The 19,351-nt window shown below is 50.0% G+C and overlaps 1 pseudogene; it reads left to right on the top strand.

Annotated features, from left to right (window-relative positions):
* Window positions 1–9,562: 9,562 nt before the first annotated feature.
* On the top strand, window positions 9,563–10,192 carry LOC147991806 (uncharacterized; annotated as a pseudogene).
* Window positions 10,193–19,351: the final 9,159 nt, after the last annotated feature.

Raw genomic sequence — 19,351 nt, 5'->3', positions numbered from 1 at the left:
AGATGGAGACATAGATATCTGTAAAGTACACACGGACCTGAATGTAGCAGATCCGTTGACTAAACCTCTCCCTAGAGCAAAACATGATCAACACCAGAATTCCATGGGTGTTCAATTCATCACAATGTAACTAGATTATTGACTCTAGTGCAAGTGGGAGACTGTTGGAAATATGCCCTAGAGGCAATAATAAAAGCATTATTATTATATTTCCTTGTTCATGATAATTGTCTTTATTCATGCTATAATTGTGTTATCCGGAAATCGTAATACATGTGTCAATAATAGACACCAACATGTCCCTAGTAAGCCTCTAGTTGACTAGCTCGTTGATCAACAGATAGTCATGGTTTCCTGACTATGGGCATTGGATGTCATTGATAACGAGATCACATCATTAGGAGAATGATGTGATGGACAAGACCCAATCCTAAACATAGCACAAGATCGTATAGTTCGTTTGCTAGAGTTTTCCAATGTCAAGTATCCTTTCCTTAGACCATGAGATCGTGTAACTCCCGGATACCGTAGGAGTGCTTTGGGTGTACCAAACATCACAACGTAACTGGGTGACTATAAAGGTATACTACGGGTATCTCCGAAAGTGTCTGTTGGGTTGACACGGATCAAGACTGGGATTTGTCACTCCGTATGACGGAGAGGTATCACTGGGCCCACTCGGTAATGCATCATCATAATGAGCTCCAAGTGACCAAGTGTCTGGTCATGGGATCATGCATTACGGTACGAGTAAAGTGACTTGCCGGTAACGAGATTGAACGAGGTATTGGGATACCGACGATCGAATCTCGGGCAGGTAACATACCGATTGACGAAGGGAATTGTATACGGGGTTGCTTGAATCCTCGACATCGTGGTTCATCCGATGAGATCATCGAGGAGCATGTGGGAACCAACATGGGTATCCATATCCCGCTGTTGGTTATTGACCGGAGAGCGATCTCGGTCATGTCTACATGTCTCCTGAACCCGTAGGGTCTACACACTTAAGGTTCGGTGACGCTAGGGTTGTAGGGATATGTATATGCAGTAACCCAAATGTTGTTCGGAGTCCTGGATGAGATCCCGGACGTCACGAGGAGTTCCGGAATGGTCCGGAGGTAAAGAATTATATATAGGAAGTGCTATTTCGGGCATCGGGACAAGTTTCGGGGTCACCGGTATTGTACCGGGACCACCGGAAGGGTCCCGGGGGTCCACCGGGTGGGGACACCTGCCCCGGGGGCCCACATGGGCTGTAGGGGGTGCGCCTTGGCCTACATGGGCCAAGGGCACCAGCCCCAAGAGGCCCATGCGCCTAGGGTTCAAGAAGGGAAGAGTCCCAAAGGGGAAAGGCACCCCCTAGGTGCCTTGGGGGGGAGGGATTCCTCCCTTGGCCGCCTACCCCCCTAGGAGATTGGATCTCCTAGGGCCGGCGTCCCCCCCTTGGACTCCCTATATATAGTGGAGAAAGGAGGGCCTCTCAACCCTTGCCTTTGGTGCCTCCCTCTCCCTCTCCAACACATCCTCCTCCTCCATAGTGCTTGGCGAAGCCCTGCCGGAGTACTGCAGCTCCACCACCACCACGTCGTCGTGCTGCTGTTGGAGCCATCTTCCTCAACCTCTGCTTCCCCTTGCTGGATCAAGAAGAAGGAGACGTTACGCTGACCGTACGTGTGTTGAACGCGGAGGTGCTGTCCGTTCGGCGCTAGGATCTCCGGTGATTTGGATCACGTCGAGTACGCCTTCCTCATCCCCGTTCTTTGAACGCTTCCGCGCGTGATCTACAAAGGTATGTAGATGCAATCCGATCACTCGTTGCTAGATGAACTCCTAGATGGATCTTGGTGAAACCGTAGGAAAATATTTGTTTTCTGCAACGTTCACCAACAGTGGTATCAGAGCCAGGTTTATGCATAGTTCTCTTGCACGAGTAGAACACAATTTGTTGTGGGCGTTGATGTTGTCAACTTTCTTGCCGCTACTAGTCTTATCTTGCTTCAATGGTATTGTGGGATGAAGTGGCCCGGACCAACCTTACACGTACGCTTACGTGAGACCGGTTCCACCGACTAACATGCACAAGTTGCATAAGGTGGCTGGCGGGTGTCTGTCTCTCCCACTTTAGTTGGAGCGGATTCGATGAAAAGGGTCCTTATGAAGGCTGAATAGAAGTTGACAAATCACGTTGTGGCTTTCACGTAGGTAAGAAAACGTTCTTGCTACAACCCTACTTCAGCCACGTAAAACATGCAACAACGATTAGAGGACGTCTAACTTGTTTTTGCAGCAAGTGCTTTGTGATATGATATGGCCAAAGTTGTGATGAATGATGAATGATATATATGTGATGTATGAAATGTTCATGCTATTATAATAGGAATCACGACTTGCATGTCGATGAGTATGACAACCGGCAGGAGCCATAGGAGTTGTCTTTATTTTTTGTATGACCTGCGTGTCATTGAGAAATGCCATGTAAATTACTTTACTTTATTGCTAAACGCGTTAGCCATAGTAGTAGAAGTAATAGTTGGCGAGCAACTTCATGGAGACACGATGATGGAGATCATGGTGTCATGCCGATGACAAGATGATCATGGAGCCCCAAGATGGAGATCAAAGGAGCTATGTGATATTGGCCATATCATGTCACTATTATTATTTGATTGCATGTGATCTTTATCATGTTTTTGCATCTTGTTTACTTAGAACGACGGTAGTAAATAAGATGATCCCTCATAATAATTTCAAGAAAGTGTTCCCCCTAACTGTGCACCGTTGCCACAGTTTGTTGTTTCGAAGCACCACGTGATGATCGGGTGTGATAGATTCCAACGTTCACATACAACGGGTGTAAGACAGATTTACACATGCAAACACTTAGGTTGACTTGACGAGCCTAGCATGTACAGACATGGCCTCGGAACACAGAAGACCGAAAGGTCGAGCATGAGTCATATAGAAGATACGATCAACATGAAGATGTTCACCGATGTTGACTAGTCCGTCTCACGTGATGATCGGACACGGCCTAGTTAACTCGGATCATGTTATACTTAGATTACAGGAGGGATGTCTATCTAAGTGGGAGTTCATTGAATAATTTGATTAGATGAACTTAATTATCATGAACTTAGTCTAAATTTTTTTACAATATGTCTTGTAGATCAAATGGCCAACGTAGTCCTCAACTTCAACGCGTTCCTAGAGAAAACCAAGCTGAAAGACGATGGCATCAACTACACGGACTGGGTCCGGAACCTGAGGATCATCCTCATAGCTGCTAAGAAAGATCATGTCCTACAAGCACCGCTGGGTGACGCACCTATTCTCCCTGCAGAACAAGACGTTATGAACGCTTGGCAGGCACGTACCGATGACTACTCCCTCGTTCAGTGCGGCATTCTTTACAGCTTAGAGCCGGGGCTCCAAAAGCGTTTTGAGAGACACGGAGCATATGAGATGTTCGAAGAGATGAAAATGGTTTTTCAAGCTCATGCCCGGGTCGAGAGATATCAAGTCTCCAACAAGTTCTTTAGCTATAAGATGGAGGAAAACAGTTCTGTCAGTGAGCACATACTCACTATGTCTGGGTTGCATAACCACTTGACTCAGCTGGGAGTTAATCTCCTGGATGACGCGGTCATTGACAGAATCCTTCAGTCGCTTCCACCGAGCTACAAGAGCTTTGTGATGAACTTCAATATGCAGGGGATGGAAAAGACCATTCCTGAAGTATTTGCAATGCTGAAATCAGCAGAGGTAGAAGTCAAAAAGGAACATCAAGTGTTGATGGTGAATAAAACCACTAAGTTCAAGAAGGGCAAGGGTAAGAAAGCTTTCAAGAAGGACGGCAAGGGAGTTGCCGCGCCCGGCAAGCAAGCTGCCGGGAAGAAGCCAAAGAATGGACCCAAGCCCGAGACTGAGTGCTTTTATTGCAAGGAAAGTGGTCACTGGAAACGGAACTGCCCCAAATACTTAGCGGTTAAGAAGGCCGGCAAAACAAAAGGTATATGTGATATACATGTAATTGATGTGTACCTTACCAGTACTCGTAGTAGCTCCTGGGTATTTGATACCGGTGCAGTTGCTCACATTTGTAACTCAAAGCAGGAGCTGCGGAATAAGCGGAGACTGGCGAAGGACGAGGTGACGATGCGCGTCGGGAATTGTTCCAAGGTCGATGTGATCGCCGTCGGCACGCTACCTCTACATTTACCTACGGGATTAGTTTTGAACCTCAATAATTGTTATTTAGTGCCAAGTTTGAGCATGAACATTGTATCAGGATCTCGTTTAATTCGAGATGGCTACTCATTTAAATCCGAGAATAATGGTTGTTCTATTTATATGAGAGATATGTTTTATGGTCATGCTCCAATGGTGAATGGTTTATTCTTAATGAATCTCGAGCGTAATGCTACACATGTTCATAGTGTGAGTACCTAAAGATGTAAGATTGATAATGATAGTCCCACATACTTGTGGCACTGCCGCCTTGGTCACATAGGTGTCAAACGCATGAAGAAGCTCCATGCTGATGGACTTTTAGAGTCTCTTGATTACGAATCATTTGACACGTGCGAACCATGCCTCATGGGTAAAATGACCAAGACTCCCTTCTCAGGAACAATGGAGCGAGCAACCAACTTATTGGAAATCATACATACTGATGTGTGCGGTCCAATGAGTGTTGAGGCTCGCGGTGGCTATCGTTATGTTCTCACCCTCACTGATGACTTGAGTAGATATGGGTATGTCTACTTAATGAAACACAAGTCTGAAACCTTTGAAAAGTTCAAGGAATTTCAGAGTGAGGTTGAGAATCAATGTGACAGGAAAATCAAGTTCCTGCGATCAGATCGTGGAGGAGAATACTTGAGTCATGAGTTTGGCACACACTTAAGAAAATGTGGAATAGTTTCACAGCTCACGCCGCCTGGAACACCTCAGCGTAATGGTGTGTCCGAACATCGTAATCGCACTCTATTAGATATGGTGCGATCTATGATGTCTCTTGCCGATTTACCGCTATCTTTTTGGGGCTATGCTTTAGAGACTGCCGCATTCACTTTAAATAGGGCTCCGTCGAAATCCGTTGAGACGACACTGTTTGAATTATGGTTTGGGAAGAAACCTAAGCTGTCGTTTCTAAATGTGAAGCGGAGTACATGGCAGCCTCGGAGGCAGCACATGAAGCAATTTGGGTGAAGGAGTTCATCACTGACCTAGGAGTCATACCCAATGCGTCGGGGCCGATCAAGCTCTTCTGTGACAACACTGGAGCTATTGCTCTTGCCAAGGAGCCCAGGTTTCACAAGAAGACAAGGCACATCAAGCGTCGCTTCAACTCCATTCGTGAAAATGTTCAGGATGGAGACATAGATATTTGTAAAGTACACACGGACCTGAATGTAGCAGATCCGTTGACTAAACCTCTCCCTAGAGCAAAACATGATCAACACCAGAATTCCATGGGTGTTCGATTCATCACAATGTAACTAGATTATTGACTCTAGTGCAAGAGGGAGACTGTTGGAAATATGCCCTAGAGGCAATAATAAAAGCATTATTATTATATTTCCTTGTTCATGATAATTGTCTTTATTCATGCTATAATTGTGTTATCCGGAAATCGTAATACATGTGTGAATAATAGACACCAACATGTCCCTAGTAAGCCTCTAGTTGACTAGCTCGTTGATCAACAGATAGTCATGGTTTCCTGACTATGGGCATTGGATGTCATTGATAACGAGATCACATCATTAGGAGAATGATGTGATGGACAAGACCCAATCCTAAACATAGCACAAGATCGTATAGTTCGTTTGCTAGAGTTTTCCAATGTCAAGTATCCTTTCCTTAGACCATGAGATCGTGTAACTCCCGGATACCGTAGGAGTGCTTTGGGTGTACCAAACGTCACAACGTAACTGGGTGACTATAAAGGTATACTACGGGTATCTCCGAAAGTGTCTGTTGGGTTGACACGGATCAAGACTGGGATTTGTCACTCCGTATGACGGAGAGGTATCACTGGGCCCACTCGGTAATGCATCATCATAATGAGCTCAAAGTGACCAAGTGTCTGGTCACGGGATCATGCATTACGGTACGAGTAAAGTGACTTGCCGGTAATGAGATTGAATGAGGTATTGGGATACCGACGATCGAATCTCGGGCAGGTAACATACCGATTGACGAAGGGAATTGTATACGGGGTTGCTTAAATCCTCGACATCGTGGTTCATCCGATGAGATCATCGAGGAGCATGTGGGAGCCAACATGGGTATCCATATCCCGCTGTTGGTTATTGACCGGAGAGCGATCTCGGTCATGTCTACATGTCTCCCGAACCCGTAGGGTCTACACACTTAAGGTTCGGTGACGCTAGGGTTGTAGGGATATGTATATGCAGTAACCCGAATGTTGTTCGGAGTCCCGGATGAGATCCCGGACGTCACGAGGATTTCCGGAATGGTCCGGAGGTAAAGAATTATATATAGGAAGTGCTATTTCGGGCATCGGGACAAGTTTCGGGGTCACCGGTATTGTACCGGGACCACCGGAAGGGTCCCGGGGGTCCACCGGGTGGGGCCACCTGCCCCGGGGGGCCACATGGGCTGTAGGGGGTGCGCCTTGGCCTACATGGGCCAAGGGCACCATCCCCAAGAGGCCCATGCTCCTAGGGTTCAAGAAGGGAAGAGTCCCAAAGGGGGAAGGCACCCCCTAGGTGCCTTGGGGGGGAGGGATTCCTCCCTTGGCCGGCACCCACCCTAGGAGATTGGATCTCCTAGGGCCGGCGCCCCCCCCCCTTGGACTCCCTATATATAGTGGAGAAAGGAGGGCCTCTCAACCCTTGCCTTTGGTGCCTCCCTCTCCCTCTCCAACACATCCTCCTCCTCCGTAGTGCTTGGCGAAGCCCTGCCGGAGTACTGCAGCTCCACCACCACCACGCCGTCGTGCTGCTGTTGGAGCCATCTTCCTCAACCTCTCCTTCCCATTGCTGGATCAAGAAGAAGGAGACGTTACGCTGACCGTACGTGTGTTGAACGCGGAAGTGCTGTCCGTTCGGCGCTAGGATCTCCGGTGATTTGGATCACGTCGAGTACGCCTTCCTCATCCCCGTTCTTTGAACGCTTCCGCGCGTGATCTACAAAGGTGTGTAGATGCAATCCGATCACTCGTTGCTAGATGAACTCCTAGATGGATCTTGGTGAAACCGTAGGAAAATTTTTGTTTTCTGCAATGTTCCCCAACAATAAGGCATATTGGGCTATCAAAGAGCTCAACTATGATTTCAAACTCGTCGGTGAGAAGAGGTTATTTGACATTAGCTCACTTGATGAATGGAGAACCCAGGCCTATGAAAATGCCAAGTTGTTTAAAGAAAAAGTTAAAAGATGGCATGATAAAAGGATAAAAAACGTGAGTTCAATGTAGGTGATTATGTATTGTTATACAACTCTTGTTTAAGATTTTTTGCAGGCAAACTTCTCTCTAAATGGGAAGGTCCTTACGTTATCGAGGAGGTCTATCATTCCAGTGCCATAAAAATCTACAACTTCGAAGGCACAAATTCAAAGGTGGTGAACGGTCAAAGAATCAAACATTATATCTCAGGTAATCTTATAAATGTTGAAACTAATATTATTGAAACCGTAACCCCGGAGGAATACATAAGGGACACTTTCCGGAATGTTTCAGACTCCAAAAAGAAATTGGTACGTGGTACGGTAAGTAAAACGACTCCAAAATAGTTCTAATGGCAATTTTTCTCTGTTTTGGAATATTTAAGAAAATAGGAAAATAGGAAGCAGACAGGAAAGGACACGAGGCTTCCACGAGGGTGGAGGGCGCGCCCTACCCCCTTGGGCACGCCCCCTGCCTCGTGGGCACCTCATGTGCTCTCCGGACTCCGTTTTCTTGCATGATTCTTCTTTTGGTTGGTGAAAATTCATTATATAATCTCCCTAAGGTTTTGACCACCGTATCATGCAATTATCCTCTGTTCTTGTTTTCAGCTGCTTTTTGTAAGGGTTGTCAAGGCCAGGCATCATGTCGTCCCCCTCCTCCACCAATGGTGACAATGATGCTTGGCTAATGAAGATAGAGCTGAAGAGCGAAGAACCCATGGAGATCAGCAAGGATGAAGGGGTCAAGAAGGTCACGGAGGACCAAGTTCCGGCAGCAGAAGACATCCTTCAACTTGATCACAATCTTCTTACCCCAACTGAGATCGAAGCTTTCAAGATGATTGAGTTAGCTCGTATACAAAACAAGTATCTCACACATGAAAATATTTTGTTGAAGGAGCATATCATCGCACTCAAGGGCACTATCCACAAGTTGGAGGACCTCCTACGCTCGATGTGCGACTATCCATCATCACCTCCATCTCCTTCTGTAACGCCCCGAGACCGACGCGCCAGGTGTCTTCCAGTTATTCGTTGTTGTTGCCTTGTCTTTTGCTTGCGTGTCGCATCTTGCCATGTCATCATGTGCATTGCATCATCATGTTTTCAAAACTTGCATCCGTCCGGGTCTCCTCGTTCCTTCCGTTATCCGTTCTGAGCCCAGACACACTTGCACGCGCCCGTGGCACGTCCGAAATATTATTTTATAAGGGGCCAGAAATTTTTTTCGAATTGGGTTGAAAGTTGGCGTGCGGTGTTGTTATGTTGTCAGTAGACCGCCTGCCAAGTTTCATCGCATTCAGAGTCCGTTTGATAGCCCAACCGTTAAACTATAGCGGCAATATAGCCGGTCAAACATTGGACTTTTCGGTCTCCGAAAACCATGCCGGGCTGCATTTTCGTCTCTCTTCTCAGCCTAAGACCTCTCCTACATAGCCTAGTCCCAGCCTACCCCTCTTTGCACAGTGCATCGACCCCTCGCACATGTCCAAAACTTACCCGAACCTGACCGGGGAAGTCGTCACCGTTGGATCCGGATCATCCCCTAACACCCCCAAAATATCATCGTTTTATTTATTGGACTCCTTAGCATATTTATTCTCGTCCGTCGAATTTCGATCTGATGATCCAAACTCCCCCTCTTTACTTATATATAAAAACTCCCTAGTATAAATCTGGGCAAAACCCTAACTTCTAGGGGCTTGTCCCATTCCCCGCTGCCACCTTCCAAATCATCATCGGGATCCCTCCCGATCCACCCACCTCCTCTCCCCGAAATTCCCCATCGGGCCAATCCCGCAGCCCCCTTTCGATCCACTCCTCCCGAGCCTCGCCGGACTGCGCTCCCGCCGGCGACCAGCAGGGCATCGAGCCCATCCGGATGCTGCTGATGCTGCCGTTCCCTGCCGTGGTGCCCGAGCACCTCAAATTTGTCACCGCGTTGCTCCCGCGAGCCTGCTCGCCGGCGACCTCAACCTCCAGGCCACCCCGATGCCCCGCTACCTCGCTCCACCACCGGCCGCCTCGTCCCTCTAGGTCGCAGCGCGCCCTTCCCCTTCCTCTAGTTCCCTTCTCCCTCTCTCTCAAATTCTCTCTCTCTCGCCAGGAACAGGAGCAACAGGAGGTCGCCCCTGCTGCCATGGCCATCGTTTCGTCACCCTCTACAGGTCGACATCGCCGCCATGGAACCGCAGCTCCGGCGTCTGCCTGCTCCTCGCCGGAGTGCCTTGCAGTGCCTCGCCTCCCAGCCATGCTTCCCGTCCTGGATGCCGAACAAGCTCGTCAGCGTCCTCGGGCCGTCCACCACCAGCAGAACCAGGGCCCCTACCTCGCGCCCTCCTCCTTGTTGCCTGGAGTCGCCGGGAGCCCACGCCAAGTCCCGCCGTCGCGCCCTTGTTCCTCTATCGTGGCCCGCGCCATCCCCGGCGAGCAAGCGCCAGCAACGCCACAGCTGTCCTTGTCCACACACTCGAGTCCACGAGCAAGGACCTCGCCGCGTCCCTGCCCAAGGACCACCCGGTCCGCCTCCTCCAGCCACCTCCCCGACGTGTCACCCGTCAGATTCGCCATCGTTGCTCCCTGCATCGCTGTTGCCTGCCGCGACCTCCTCTGCTTCGTCCATGCCTCTATTTTGCCTGAGGGGAACGAGCAGCGCAGCCCATGCTCGATCCGCTGGCACGTGTTGACCGCAACTACGCTCCGGGCCACTTCGGCGCTAAGGCCCAACCGTGGCCTCCTCTCTAGCCCAGCTCCAGTTTCGGTCAGCTAGGCCTGATGTTAGCGCTGCCCAAACCCCAACCTCTGCATAGTTCAGCCTCTGTTCTAGATTCGGCCCGCGTAATGTTTTTTTCCATAGGACGAATTTCTCTTTTTCCAGAAAACTACATATTTATAGTTTACCCCTCCATATTCACGCATATAATAATTCCACAACCGTGCATCGGTTTAAAATGAATTATATATGAAATGTGACTAGAATTTCATCTAGTTTAATAATATCCAACTTTCAATCATGTTTAAAATGATTTTTGCTTATATTTTGCCTATTGCCATGTTAAAATGATTTAATTCATAACTAAATAACCGTAGCTCCAAACCTAATAAACTTTATATGTAAATGGGGTAGAAAAATGCCTAGTTTAACATGGTGGCATTACTTTGCATGTTTAACAACTCTCAAATTTGGTTTAGGGCAGAACAGTACCTATTCCAAAAATATGCATATGAGGATTTTCCGGACTTGTTGTTTGTTATTTCCAGCCTCATTTAAACTTGCATAGATAGGTAGTTTTCATATGCTTCACCTCTTTCCATGTTAATCAACATTTAATATTTTGGGTACCTAAACAAGATCAAACTAAATAACTTGTTGTGGTGTTTTGTCAATATGCAACTGGTTGCATATTGAACTCCACTTAATTTGTTGGATTGCTTGTGCACTTTGCCATGCCATGCCTTTTTAAACCGGACATGCATCATACTTGTTTGTGCATCATGCCATGTTGATGTGATGGTTGTTTACCATGTTGTTTGCTTCTTTCCGGTGTTGCTTCTTCGGGTTAGTTCCGATAACATCGCGTTTGTGAGGATTCGTTTGACTACATCCGTTTGTTTTCTTCGTGGACTCATTCTTCTTCCTTGCGGGATCTCAGGCAAGATGGCCATACTCTCGAAATCACTTCTATCTTTGCTTGCTAGTTGCTCGCTCTATTGCTATGCCGCGATACCTACCACTTGCTATATCATGCCTCCCATATTGCCATGTCAAGCCTCTAACCCACCTTTCCTAGCAAACCGTTGTTTGGCCATGTTACCGCTTTGCTCAGCCCCTCTTATAGCATTGCTAGTTGCAGGTGAAGTTGAAGTTTGTTCCATGTTGGAGCATGGGTATTGTTGGGATATCATTATTATTCTTATTTACTTTAATGCACCTATATACTTGGTAAAGGGTGGAAGGCTCGGCCTTATGCCTGGTGTTTTGTTCCACTCTTGCCACCCTAGTTTCCGTCATACAGGTGTTATGTTCCTTGATTTTGCGTTCATTACACGGTTGGGTGTTATGGGAACTCCTTGACAGTTCACTTTGAATAAAACTCCTCTAGCAAGGCCCAACCTTGGTTTTACAATTTGCCACCTAAGCCTTTTTCCCTTGGGTTCTACAGACTCAAGGGTCATCTTTATTTTAAACCCCTGGGCCAGTGCTCCTCTGAGTGTTGGTCCAACCTATCAGCAGTCGATGGCCACCAGGGGCAACTCTGGGCTGGCCTACCGGAATCTTGGACAATCCGGTGTGCCCTGAGAACGAGATATGTGCATCTCTTATCGGGATTTGTCAGCACATTTGGGTGGCTTTGCTAGTATTGTTTTACCATTGTCGAAATGTCTTGTAACCGGGATTCCGAGTCTGATCGGGTCTTCCTAGGAGAAGGAATATCCTTCGTTGACTGTGAGAGCTTGTGATGGGCTAAGTTGGGACACCCATTCAGGGTTTTGAACTTTCGAAAGCTGTGCCTGCGGTTATGGGCAGATGGGAATTTGTTAATATCCGGTTGTAGAAAACCTGACTCTTAACTTAATTTAAAATGGATCAATCGCGTGTGTAGCCGTGATGCTCTCTTCTCGGCGCGGTCCGGGAAGTGAACACGGCTTTGGAGTTATGTTTGAACATAAGTAGTTTCAGGATCACTCCTTGATCAGTTCTAGTTCACGACCGTTGCTTTGCTTCTCTTCTTGCTCTTATTTGCGTAAGTTAGCCACCATATATGCTAGTGCTTGCTGCAGCTCCACCTCACTACCTTTTACTCCCCTTAAAGCTTAAATAGTCTTGATCGCGAGGGTGTGAGATTGCTGAGTCCTCGTGGCTCACAGATACTTCCAAACAGTTGTAGGTGCCGATGATACCAGTGCAGGTGACACAACCGAGCTCAAGTGGGAGCCCGATGAAGATCGTGTTCGTGGTGTTGTTTCGTTTCCAGTTGATCAGTAGTGGAGCCCAGTCGGGACGATCGGGGATCTAGCATTTGGGGTTGTCTTTATTTATGTTGGTTCCGTAGTCAGACCTTGATTGTATTCTGGATGATGTATGCTATATTTATGTATTGTGTGAAGTGGAGATTGTAAGCCAACTCTTTATCCCTTTCTTATTCAGTACATGGGATGTGTAAAGATTACCCTCTTGCAACATGCCTACCATGCGGTTATGCCTCTAAGTCGTGCCCCGACACGTGGGAGATATAGCCGCATTGTGGGTGTCACAAGTTGGTAATCAGAGCCTTCCCCGACTTAGGAGCCCCCTGCTTGATCGAATCGCTGACGTTGTTGAGTCTAGAACAAAATGTTTTGATTCTTAGGATTATATATATCAGAGAGTAGGATTCTTTTTATTCCTCGGTCCCTTCGTCGCTCTGGTGAGGCCTCATGACATAGAATTTTGACTCTTCTCTCCTCAAATTTCACTAAACAAAATTTAGGATCACGCGGGTATCTTGGAATCGTTCCGATGGTTTTGTGACGAGAACATTGTTCTTGGTGCCTCCTGACATTTAGGGGTTGTGGCAGTGTCCCGGGGAGTTGAGATCCGAGGTGTTGTCGTCACAATTTTATCTTTGCAGTTCTGGAATACGTGAGTTTCGCCGACATCAAAATTCTCTTTTATGCAGTTGTTGGTGAGATAACCTCGACGCCACCCAGTACTGGGGCGGGAGTTCAGGAGTATTGCCATAACTCGTATAACGGATGCTTTTCGAAGGTTGAGGTAAATGATTTCCGAAGGTTTCTTGGTTATGTGTTGAAGGATGGATACAGCTGGATGTAGGATTTGCTAGTTTTGGGTGATATTTTGGGTGATATATTCAAGTATATCGTAGTATATCTTTCCAACAGACACATGATATGACATGGGGTCTATCATATGTTTGTTCCGGCTTATTCTGCAAGCTAATCCTTTGTTTTGTTTTTACGTTGTGGTATTCGAGTTGCTTCAATGTCAAGTGTTGAATCCATACCTTTTTCCTAAATGGTATTCTCATATTTCTATGGGAATATTAATCCTTCTTGATCATCGAGATTGCCATGTCAATCCTTTTCAACAGGTGTGCTTCTCTTCAAGTGGATCCGATCATTTCAACATCCGCAAGATCAATTCTAAGTTTCTCAACGGTGTTTGTTTCATTCGTCCGAAGTTGTCCTTGTTTTCCCGCCCTCCCACCCTTTTTCTTCGAGGACTAAGATTTCTTAATCAAGTATCCATCTTATGGATGTGAAGACTCTTCATTCTTGTCTTTCAATGTTTTACCCGGCGGTTCTCAGGAAGATGCTCTGGGAGTTCATCATTGTTCGTTCTCTTTCTTCTCTGGTGGTTTCAAGTCAAGCCTTGTCGATCACATCCTTTTCCTTGTTTCAAATGCTTTTCCCATGCCGGTGCACCTCATAATCATTCCCCGCTTGCTATTCAATTGTTCCGAAGTGCTGAAGATATCTCAGAAGACTCGTCTTTTCAATCAAGATGGGTTCAACCTATTTCGAGGTTGTTATCTCATTCAAGCCATTTAATTCAATCGATGCAATCTCCCTTTCAAGTAATCGTTCGAAGGTGTTTATTTTGATTGGGCCCTAACCCACAGGTCTTTCCCCAGAATCTTACCTGACTCTTCTATTTTTCCAGAGTTATTCTCAAATTCATTTCAAAGTTTGACGTAAGAATGAATTATCATCAGTCATATGTATTTCTCCAAGATCTTTCAAATTCTTTCATCATTGGTTCAACCTTTCTAATTTTTCATTCCAGAGTACCTCAAAAATTCATGGTGGTGTTTCTCATCATCATTCTCTGCATTTGAAGATCGAAGAAGAGTTCCTCTTAAATCCTTATCCGTTCTCTTGAAGATTCTTGGTGCTAGCTTTACGCCATCCTCTCATAATTGTTTTTGATTGTGAGAATTATTTTCACCCATCCGGAGCATTTCATGAGTTGTTTCCATTTCTTTCCTCCGAAGGCCATCTTTTCAAATATTATTCATTCCAGCTTTCAGCTCTCGTTATCCAAATCTTAGTGGTGCATCTTTCAAGTGTTCTCTAATCAGTTCATGATATCTTTGTTCGCTTGTATCTAAATTCCATCAAGTATCTACATTCGTTTTTCCAATTCTTCCTAGTGATTTGTGCCTTTGCTACATTCATTTTCAATTCTTACAGTGGTTCGTTCAAGAGTTCTCTTCCTTGGTTATTTATCAATTCATTTGTTCTTTCCAGTCCTACCAGTGGTTCGCTGAAGACATTCCCAAGTTGGCGCTATATCTATCTTAATCCTTTCTACGAGATAAGTAGTATGCCGGGGTACTGATCCACGGGCACCTATGGGACCGGCGGACCGGGTCCCTTTCGGTTCGGTGGGGGCGGAGATCGTGCAAAGAGCGGATCGAGGCGATGCACGCGAGCGATTTACCCAGGTTCGGGCCGCACGGATGCGTAAAACCCTACTCCTGCTTTGTGGTTTGTATTGATTTCTTGCTCGGGAGCGCGGAGTGCTACAGTACACACCAGCAGCTAACGAGACCGAGCGTGAGTGTTCGAACCAGCTAACCCCCTCCTATGTTGCGCACGGGCCTCCTTTTATATGCTCAAGGGGTTACCGACAGGTGGCAACGGAGGCAAAGGGCAAAAATGGAAAGGTGCTGTGGTAGGCACAGCTACCTGCTACAGTGTATCATACCTAACCCTGACGGCAGGGGACAAGGGCCTTAAATGCCCGTCTGTGTCGCCTAAACAGTGCGAAAAGGGACCGCCAGGGACGCCACCGTTCGCCACGATGGCGATCTTGTCAGCGCCGCTTGCCACCGCACGCCGCTGGCTGCACAGCCTCCCGCCACGTATGCCTGGAAGGGCCCCAGAGCGACACGTTGGTGGATGTGCTGGAGCGCGGGCCCAGGGAGGTGGCTTGCCGCGGCAAGCGCCTTGCCGCGGTCGTTGTCTTGTCGCGTCCGGGAGCTTGTCGCTCACCGGGCCTTGCCGGGACGCGTGGTGCGCCGCGGCAAGTTCCTTGCAATGCCTTGGGTGGCCTTCCCGGCAAGCTCCTCTTGCCTGGGTCTTGGGATGCTTTTGTTAGCCTTCCTGGCAAGCTCCTCTTGCCGGGGTCTTGTCTTCTTGGCTTGGACACTTTGTTCTTGAATGGCTCCAAAGGAACCACGGAGGACCTTGGCGGTCACCCGGCAAGCCTTGCCGCGGGATGCTGCGACTGCCCGTGCACAAGTTCGGGATACTAGGGTACCCCTACTCTAGTACACCGACAGGAGCCCCCGGGCCTGGGCCATACATGGTGCCGAGCGCTGTTGGGCCAGGCCCAAAACAGGGCACGGGCACGCGCGGCCTAGGTTACGCCGTATCTTACTCCGTATCCACCGCGCCCTCCCCGAACGGCACGCGTCGAATGCGGCGTCGTGGGAGAGATCGTGGGGGTTTCTTTATTCGGAAATGCGGAACGTCCGCCCCCTCCCCCTTTATAAGCAGGGGAAACAGGGGCAGTTCGCACATTCGCCCGTTGCTGCTTCCAATCTCAGAAATCTCCGCCGCTCCCTCGTCTTCCCAAAGCCGAAAGAGAGCAGCGCTCCGTCCCCCATCGCCACCAGCGCCACCAACGCCATCAATCTCCTCCACCACTTCCGCCATGGCTCCAAAAGCCGACAAGGGGAAGGCCGTGAAGTCGACCGAGGCGCAGTGGCTCGCGGCACTGCGGAAGGAGCGCGCAGTTTTCCCCCCCAAGCTTGCCGCGAAGGAGCTGAGGGAGAACTACTACCTCTTCTGGTCGGCGGAGACGCGAGCGCATCCGCGCACAAAGGTACTCCCCGCCGCCTCTTGGAAGAAGGCCCCAAATGGATACCCCTTCTTCGCTCTGTTCTTCTACTGCGGGCTCTGCCCGCCTTTCTCTGAATTCTTCTGTGACATCATGAATACCTATGGATTCCACCTCCTTGACTTCACCCCCAATGCCGTTCTGACCATGGCAGTTTTCGCACATCTCTGCGAAAACTTTGTCGAAGTCCATCCCAACGTAGCCCTCTTTCGCCACTTCTTCATACCCAGAGTAGAGAGAGGAGAGCCTCTATCCGGCGGAATCGCCTGGATCTCGAGAGCCGGCAAGAAAGAAACCTATCTGGAGGGAGAATTCCGCGGCAAGTGGGAGGAGTGGAGGGAAGATTGGTGTGGATTGACGAGGAGAATCCGCAGCCATTCACCACCCGGCGCCAAACCCCAGTAGCACGCGGCAGCGATTGGAGTGACGTGGCCCCGGAAGACGACAGGCTGAAGATTGCCGTCACCAGGATCCTGCGCCTCAGGCTTGCTGGACTCACCGTAGGTGCTGTTGGCACGGACTTTCTTCGCCGCCGCATCGCCCCCCTGCAGGAACGGGGGAGACCTACTTGGGAGTTCAAGAACACGGCAGACATCATGAGGCTGCGGCCGGGCCTCAACTACAACTTCACAGTTCTGGAGCTCAACGCGATGCTGCAGGAGCTCTTCAAGTATGACCCCCAACATCCCGAAGTTTTTAGGTTGCCGGGGGGCGTCGTTCCGTTGTGCAACAATTCCTCGCTCGACCGCATCCGTGCAATGATGCCAGAGTGTGACTCGCATGGAATTGTGCCAACTTGGCAGGAGCCTGCAGACGACGTCGTGCAGCAATTCTTTGATGACTTGGTAGAAGTGGCGATCCGCGCCGACGAGAAGGACGGCCTCACCCGCGACACCACCGATGCGGAGATGGCACTTATCGCCACTAGGCTGGAGGAGGCGGCGGCAGCCGCAGCCGCGGGCGAGTTTGGATTCACCGTGGAGGAGGCAGATGCAGCAGAGGCGGGAAGCCATGCCGAGCGACAGGAGCCTACCGGCGAGAAAGAGCTTGTCGGGCAGAACGTTGAGCCGAGCGAGCCCGCCAAGGATACGAGCGGCTCGCTGGAGATCAACTCATCTTCCTCCTCATCTTCGAGCAGCTTGCCGCAAGCAGAGCCTCCATCCCCACCAAGAAGGCGTCTCCGCAAGCCCGGTGACATGGCGGAGCGGCAAGCGGGTCAACAGTCGCCGCGCCGCGTGACACGCTCTACCGCGGCAAACACCGTTGCCGCGGGAGCGCCTCATGCTGCGACGGCAACTGGAGCGGAGTCTATCCGGACCACCGCTTCAGTCCCTGCCGCTACTCACGCCGCGCCGACAGCCGGAGCGGGGTCGTCTCAGACCACCGCCACCGCTCCCGCCAAGCGGCCAAGGGAAGCTACCCCTCCGCCTCCTCACGCCGGGCGCGCGCCGGACTTCGACTTCTCCATGTTCAGCTCCGACGAGGAAGAAGAAGAAGAGTAAGCTTCTCTTGCTGTACTTATAGTTCTTCAATTCTTGTTGTTTTGTCTTGTTTCTCACTTGCTTTTCCCTGAACCTGTTCCTCTTCAGGACTCTGGCCCAGAGAGCGGCGAAGAGAGCTAAGGTCCTGGTGATCGTCATCGAGGAAGAGCCCACTGCGACAGCAGGTGGCGCGCCCGAGACAACCTTGCCGGACCCGGCGACTTTTCTCCAGGGCAGCCCCCAGCGTAAGTGTATGATTTACTTTCTGCTGCGAGGCGCGCTTGGGTACTTGTCTTTGCTGATATCTGCTTGTTGACTTGTGTAGGAGCCGAGCAGCCCCGCCAGGAGCCAAGGGAGAATCCCCCGACAAGGGAGAGCTCTCCGGCAAGGGAGGGCTTCCCGGTAAGGGAGAAGTCTCCGGCAAGGGAGGGTTCTCCGGCAAGGGACAGCACCAGCGGCCCCCCGACGGCGGAGACCACAATTGCAGAACCTGGTGCAGGTACTCCTCTTGCTTCAAAACTTCCCTTGGGTTCTTCTTCTTTTGATCTTCTTGAGTTTTTGTTGGATCTTGCTTGACTCTTCCCCCTTTTCCGGCCGTCAGATCCATCCGCTGCGGAGCAGATGGAAACCGAGGTCGCCGCCGACGAGGCAACCGGTGCTGGAGATGCCGCCGGCGCAGAGGCCGGCAAGGCCGCCGCCGCTGCAACTGGCGAGGGGTCTGGCGATCGTACTGACGGCCCAGAGGCCGCAGGAGCACCAGGCGCTACGCCGACCGCCGACCCGTCCGCCGAAACCGCAGCGCCAAGCTCCGAGGAGCCCCAGCCGGGCGTCTATTTGAAGGACGGCGACGACGTCTTCATCAATCTTCCCTGGGCATCAAGCTCCAGAGCGCCGGTCGAGGGGGAGATCTTCGACAGAGAAGTGCTTGCCTCCGCGGGGCTGACGCTGGTCGACGCGCCAAGCAGCAGCAGCAACGAGCCCGAAGAAGAGCGGCTGCTGCGGAAGTTGATGTCGCTCTACCGCACGCGACAAGCCAAGCTGGAGTCCTGCGAGGCGCTTGTCGCGAAGGCGGGAGCAGACATTGAAAAGCGCGCGGAAGAGCTCGGGGGTTTCCACCGGGAAGCCCTCTGATCCCTGGCGGAGGAGCGGGAGCAACTCGTTGAAGCGCAGAAGGCCTTTCTCCTCGAGAAGGCCGAAGCCGAAGAGCGCCAGCGACTTGCCGCTGTGAAGCTAGCTGCGGAGGAGGGCGAGCTGGCGCAGCGGAAGGTCAATATTGACGCCCACGAGGAGGAGCTTGCCTCGCGCGAGGAGAAACTTGGCGGAGCCCTCAAGCAAGCGGAGGATGCTGCCGCCGCCGCCGAGGCCGCCAAGGAGGAGTTGAAGACGAAGGTGGCGCGGCTGGAGGCCGATCTCTCTGAGAAGGGCAAGGAGCTCAGCGCCGCCAAGGTCTCCAACGTGGATCTTGAGTTGAAGCTAACCACTTTGACCAAGACTCTGGACAGCGCCAAGAAGCGGGAGGCGGCCTTGAAGGAGGAAATCAAGGCCGATAAGGCGCTGCTGGAGAGTGCTGCCGCCGCCCAGAACGCCTTCAGGGAGACCG

Source organism: Triticum urartu, chromosome 1A (assembly GCF_056163025.1).
Source record: "Triticum urartu cultivar PI428250 chromosome 1A, HENAU_Tu73, whole genome shotgun sequence".
In the NCBI taxonomy this organism is placed as follows: Eukaryota; Viridiplantae; Streptophyta; class Magnoliopsida; order Poales; family Poaceae; genus Triticum; species Triticum urartu.
This window is presented reverse-complemented; position numbering and strand designations above follow the sequence as displayed.